Source organism: Aphelocoma coerulescens, chromosome 8 (genome assembly GCF_041296385.1).
Source record: "Aphelocoma coerulescens isolate FSJ_1873_10779 chromosome 8, UR_Acoe_1.0, whole genome shotgun sequence".
Taxonomy (NCBI): domain Eukaryota; kingdom Metazoa; phylum Chordata; class Aves; order Passeriformes; family Corvidae; genus Aphelocoma; species Aphelocoma coerulescens.
In genome coordinates this window covers 24,688,482-24,694,090 of record NC_091022.1, presented here as the reverse complement: position 1 = coordinate 24,694,090, position 5,609 = coordinate 24,688,482, and positions in this window count along the sequence as shown.

Sequence of the window (5,609 nt, the reverse complement as noted above, 5' to 3'; positions counted from 1 at the left end):
TTTGTTCTGGGAATTTTCTGCTTCTTAATTGATATATTAATTGTATCCTGTTGCTGTGCTTCTATCTTTGAGATGTTATTTTTGAGCAGTATGAACATGATTTTTTTAGTATATTTTTAATACTGTAGAGGAATCATTGCCTGTTTTACAGGATTATTTTTTCTCAGACTGGCATCTAGTCAGCCAGCTCACAAATGGTATTTGAAGGGACAAAAAATAACTCTTGTTCCCACTTCAGGAAAGGCACTATCCATAATAAAGGAAAGATGGACTGGCTCAGTGACAGAGAGAGTCACCAGCTAGCTTCTTGTTTGTCAAGTGACAGCTCATGAAAAAAAAAGTGTTGCTATGAACATGCAGAGCTGCTTTAATACAGCAGTGTTGGTAAGAGCCTGGCATTACTGACTGCAGCAGGTTGGGGGTTTTAAACCTGCCCCCAGCTAAAGAATCCCAAAAGATTCACACTTTGAGCTTCTCTTGTGTTCATTCCCAGCAGAGGCAGGCAGCACGTCCACGGACAAGGACACACTGCAGCAGTGATGTGCAGCCTGTGGGGGTTACCAGCACTGCCACCACTGCACAGGGGGACAAGTAAACACAGGACAGCCAGGAGCTTCCAGGAGCAACACTGAAATACTTCCCATGTCTGCATCAAACCCCCAGCACTAAGTAGCTCTGGGCCACATTGCACCCTGACAGCCTGCTGGAGCTGGCAAGCATTCCCTCCTTTGCCAAAAAATGGGGGCAAGAAGTTTGTCTCTGTTGGAGGGCATGGCTGATACCAATTCTCTTCATTAACCACAAGCTGATATGGAGCTGTGATGAGTTGTGAAGGTTTCTTGCACCATCTGTTTGCTGTGTAGAGGCAGGACCCCGTTGCTGTAATGCCCACTGTCACTGTACTTTCTCAGCCCATTCTTTGCACTACGTGGCCTTGGAAAGGTCCCTTCCAACCCAGCCCATTCTCTGATTTTATGAACACTTCAGCTGAGCACTACGGCTACACAGTGCAGTTTTATGTAAGGGTCTATTTTATCATCAGCTCCTAGATGTTGGGTGTGAACTCCTGTCCCTCCAGGAAATTGCAGGATGTTTCTAGGCACATCTTTTGGGGCTTTGCTGAAAGATGGTCTGGCTCTCTGGTAATGCCTTTTGGTTTCTGTTCATTAAGTGTGTTCAGAGCAGTCTGCATAGCAGGGGAATAATCAATCAGAGCAGGTGTGGATAGGGCTGTGATATTCTGAACAGCAAATCATCTTTATTAAAAAGCATTTCTACTTCTGGTTTAGTGTTCATGCTCCATTTATCATTTTTCCTTAGCTGATAGAAGAGCTGTTTTGATTAATTATTCACTCTCTGCTTTGAAGAAGTCGAAGTTGCTGCATTCATTTTTAATGTAGCTATAATGTAACATCCCTGGGAGTGAAATCCAGGGCTTCCAAATCTACACCTCAGCCTCTTTCTGAGCTTAAAATACCAAATTCTCATGTATAAGGCTCTAGTGATCACTAGCTGCCATTTTGAGTGGTGTTTTTTTCAACTCATCATGTGATTTTTCCTAAAATAAGAACTTCTCCGGGGCTTTTAAAAAGACAGAAATGGCCAATGGTGAGCCTGAAACTGGGATGAAGACCCATAATAAAAAGGTCCAACAGAATCTCTAGGTCTGATCCTCTGCCCCAGTGAATGACTGCTGCAAGGGGGAGAAACCCAGCTGAAGAACTGGCCCTACAAACCCCCCATGCTGCAGAAACCAGCGGCGATCGTGGCTGTGTGGCTTCTCCAGTGCCTGGAATGCACTTGTGCGTGAACTGTGCTGCCTGGCACAGCCTCAGCATGGGCTGACCACGGGCAGGGATGGGCATTACAAGCTGCAGAGTGGACACAGACCCCCGGGACTGTCTGGCTTTGTGCAAATCAGAGCTGCGCCAGTTTTAAGCCGCTAAAAATTCACATAGAATTTGTAAGATTTGATGCCCTTAGGATCTGCCCTGAGCCTAAGGGCTGGTGAAAAAGAGCGCTGTTAGGCTTGGCATGGGGAGAGATGTAACAGAGAGAAAAGGTGGCTGTGGGACTCATGTGCCATCCAGCCACTAGAGGGAAGGTTTGTCTCCTGATTCTGAGCTCTGGGCACACGCAGCTTGCCTGAGCCTGTCTGCTCAGCTCTGTGAACTTCGTGAGTTGCGTGCTGAGAACCCTTTAAATGCCCAGGCTGCTCCTGTATGGTCCATAAAGAGCTGGGCTGCGCTGAGTTCAGCCCACAGTTCTGCCAGCCCCCTGTCCTAGACCCCACCTGAGCTGCTTCGGGGAGGGCAAACATCCTGCAGTAGTTTCCCAGCATGTTTTGCTGATTGCCAGTCATTTTTGGGCCAGGATATTCCCAAGATGGACGTGTCTGGTTTTAGCCCTCAAATGGGAACGTTCAGAGAGAAGAAGCCCAAGACTCCCAGTGGCCCCATGTAACCTTCAGCCCCTGCAGCATCCTGCAGCAAGGACTTGCTGGCAGAAGCACGTACTGTAGGAGCCCCCTCAGTGCTGGCTGTGCTCTGCCTCCAGCTGGAGGAGAGCTCAGGGCCGGGATGTGGCAGGAATTCCCGCTAGGAGTGCTGGAGCAAGCTTTGCAGGCAGAGGCCCATTGTTACCAGCATCTCAAACCTCTGGCTTGCCCACCCGCCCCTGACACCCTGGGGAGATAAACCCAGAGCCCGTCCTGCTCCCCAGGGAGGAAGGTGGCAATCAAGGAAGCGCAGATTGACAGGCGACGTTCTTACCCTCACTTAAAATGATGACTCCAGTGCTTTTTCATCGGCACCTGGCTTTTTTCCCCCTGTGCCGTAGAAAATGGCAAGAATCCAGTGCCCTCTGATCCACGGCTGAAGAAATTCTCCCTCCCTGACTCGTGAGTTTGTGCGGGACATGGTGGAGCAGAGCAGGGGAACTGACTGTTCCTGACGCTGCATTAGCTGAGGCCAACTTTTCTGGGCACGTCCTTGTTCCCTCTGGGAACAACCAGAGCAAACCCACTGCTCCCTTTGCAGCGTCTTCTGGTGTGCACAGGCATTCAGAGCCTTCACGCCCTGCCTGGGAACAAGCATCTCCCCGGCTGCTGCAGGGGCTGTGCCGGTGCCGTGCCGTGCAGGGCATTGTGTGAGAGCCCAGCGTAGTGCTGGGGGCTGGCAGGGGGTTCCCCCACGCTCCCCCAGTGCAGCCGTGTCCTGACAAGCCTTGCGAAGCCGCTTCGCTGCCCTGGGCCTCTTCCCGTGACTGCCCGTGAGTTCCGATGGAGCCGCCCAGTGCTCCGGGCTGGCTTCCGTCCCTGCTTCCTTCCCCTCGATAAATTCAGCCATGCACCTGCCTTCGGGAGCGAGGCCAGCATTCCCCTCTTCCTTCCTCCAGGGCAGACAAATGCCCTCTTCACAATAACACATCCCTCCTTCCCCAAACCTGTCCTTTTCCTTCGGACCTTTTCCTCTCTCCCAATAGATTCCTGCTTCCCTCCCCACAGCTGGGGCACCGGGTAGCTCCGGGACCGTGGGCTCTTTGCTCTGTGACGTTTCCAAAACATCATGCAAGGGGGTAACTCCTGAGCAGGAGGTGCTGCTCACCCCTGTGGACTTGTGGGGCTGCAGCTGATGTAACCCCAGCCCTTATGCTGTTCTCCTGGCCCCTCTCCCTTGGCTCCAGACTGCTGAGGGTGGGAGGACCCCATCTCTCCTCCAAGTATTTTGGCTCCATCTCGCCTGGATGTAAATCCTGGCTATGAGTTGCCTTTGGGATCTTTGCTATTTGGCCAAGCCTCTTCACTTTTGGATTTCTGCCCATTTTTTGCTGAGATTTCAGTTGAAAGTTTCCTCCTAGCTTGGCATTTGCTGTTGGGAGTTACATCTGCTCCACAGGGCTCCACCTCCAGCTCACAAGATCTGAGGACATTCTGTTGTTTGTTGCATCCCTTGGAGAGGAGCATGGGCACGGGTCCCCAGGATGGAGGACAGCAGAGTTGCTCAGCCCTTGCTGGGACTTGGGGTGGCTGTAATGTGCAAGCAGGGAGCATCCAGCCTTTGGGATGAAGAAAGGCTTCGCCTGAACCTGCTGGAGCTAGGAATGGGGCTGATTTGACAATGACCAGGAAGAGTCTGCTGGATTACTTGAGCTTGATCCTGAGTTTAGGGTTGTTACTTTGGCCTGAGAATACCTGCAATGACTGTGAGAGATTCACTCATGAGCAGGGCAAGGCTGACGTGGAAAAGGCTCAGCCTTTTCAGCAGGTCCTGGGGAGGATGCACACATAGAGTCGAGCTCTGAGGTTATGGCTGTGGTACTGGGTTAGCTGCTGATGGTGGTGGTGGGAAGCAGCTGGGCAGATGAATTAAACAGCTTGTGCTTCCCTCCTGCCTCAGGAGCTGTGCAGGGCGCTTCACCTCAAGGTTTTACCTTTTCTGAAGGTGTGAGACACCTCAGCCATCTCATGCTGTAGTGGATGCAGAGCACAGGTGAATCCTGCATGTCCTTGGTGTGTCCTTCTCCCATCACCTGCTTCAGGACCTGCCCTTCAGCCATGTCCCAGATGGGGATAGGCAGAAAAGCAAGGGGCGTGTGGGGTGTGCAAGCTCTGATTCCCTTCAGCTCCAGTCAAAAGTGATCCACCAGTGGCTGCTGCCCAATGAAATGGACCCTAATTTTCTTCTTCACTTCTAATAAGATGCTGCTGCAGGTGCCAAAGAGTTTCTATTGCACCTGCACCAAACAAACTTCAAAGAGAGAGGGAGGAAAGGAGAGCAAATGCCTTGCAGGGCTGGGCTGAGCTCCCTCGTGGCTGTTTGGTCTGGGATGCTGCTGGATGAACTTATTTTTAAAGACTGCCTCTGAACATTGTGCTTCGAGATCAAACCCTGGCATCACCTGCAGCTGGGAAGCCGTGTTATGGGGGAAGGAATCTGGATCCTGCAGAGACACATTCTGCTGGATGCACAGGCTGCATGGGGTCACGAGATAAATCCCCAGCTGCAGCAGTAGGGGATGCCAGGCAGGGTTCAGAGAACCAAACCCTCATGCTAAACCCTCCAGCTTTATGCAAACGTGCCCAGCACCCACATCTTTCTGCCATCTCAGGCTGCTGGGCTTGTGGTTTCCTTTCTCACACTGCTGCTGCTCCTTACCCCACCTTGCCCTGTGCCCCACTTCCCAGCTCACCCCATCACCTGCAAACGCTTGGCTTGACCTGAGTTTAACACACATGTAAGAAAGCCCAGAAACATTTCCCTCACTAGAACTGTCCCGGTGCCAAACAATTTGCAGACGTTTCAGTAAGGCCAGAGCATCACATCTCATCCCCTGGGAGCGACACGTCACCGTGCCAGGAAGGGAACGGTGAGTGCCAGGGCCATGCTCTGCCTCCCCCTGCTGCGACACCCACCAGCATCACCCGCGGGGTGCACACCGGTGTTACACCCCCACCCAGGAGGCTGACCCCAAAGCAGAGCCCGGCTCCTGCCAAGCCATCCCACGCTGGCTGGCCGCTCCTGCCGGCGCCGAGCGTGCTGGCTCAGGCTTGCCTTTGCTGAGCAGGATTTAAATACCGCAACGCGCTTCAGAACTCACCCCACCTCCGA